Genomic DNA, 848 nt, shown 5'->3' on the forward strand with positions numbered 1-848 from the left:
CATTACCTCTGGGTTGATAATACTAAATACATCAAGCTGTAAACAATCCTGTATGAGACGCCGACCTCTTTCCCTTTAGAGTTGAGCATCCAATTAAACTCTACGGGGAAGGAACGATTATTTCATTACCTGCCTGTTTCTATGAGCAAAACCAACATACAGTGTAATATCCTATTGGTATCTCCTTCATGAAACGTCACTATAAATGCTTCCGTTTACGTTTCACCGCACATTCCCGTGGCTCACAAACTTCAAACATTTCCATAAACGTGTTTAGAAGCCTCAGAACTATCGTACATGTAAAAAACGCTAGAATCGTTTTCAAACTAGAATTATTCAATACCAAAACGGTTTCTAGTACCTTTCAAAGGCCCGCGTGGTTTCCCCTTTATTTTAACCTTCTTTGAGCTCTTTCTAAAACAGGAAAAAATATCTCCAGTAGATTAGGACTAAACAAACTTCTACACAGAAACAATTAGTGTATCGGTCCTGTTAAGGGGAATTCCTTTGCAAAGCAATTTTCAACCGTAATTTTACCATTTCATTGTTTTCCCCCTGCTTTTTTGTTTACTTTCGCCTACTACGTCCAACAACGCCTCGCAAATAAAACTACGTCGCAACATTTACACAGGACAGGAACTTTCTTAAAACTAGTTTCCATTCTGAACAAATAACTTTTGAAAGAAAAAAAATCTACCTTGAATATCACTCTTAACTACCATCAGTGGATTCTATTCGTATTCATACCCATACCCCAAACATTTTACTGCCCTCCCCCCTCCCCATCTCTATCCCTAAACCTCCCTAAAACCACGTCCCCTTTACGAACAAACCTCTCAGGTAGGATT

At 38.7% G+C, this 848-nt stretch overlaps 1 protein-coding gene across 1 annotated transcript in view; it reads right to left on the reverse strand.

Moving 5' to 3' along the window:
- Nucleotides 1-848, reverse strand: part of LOC119592333 (CD109 antigen-like) — a 56,360-nt gene that overhangs the window by 40,662 nt on the left and 14,850 nt on the right. The gene's annotated exons all lie outside the window — the stretch shown is intronic.

This window comes from Penaeus monodon, chromosome 30 (genome assembly GCF_015228065.2).
Source record: "Penaeus monodon isolate SGIC_2016 chromosome 30, NSTDA_Pmon_1, whole genome shotgun sequence".
Classification (NCBI taxonomy): domain Eukaryota; kingdom Metazoa; phylum Arthropoda; class Malacostraca; order Decapoda; family Penaeidae; genus Penaeus; species Penaeus monodon.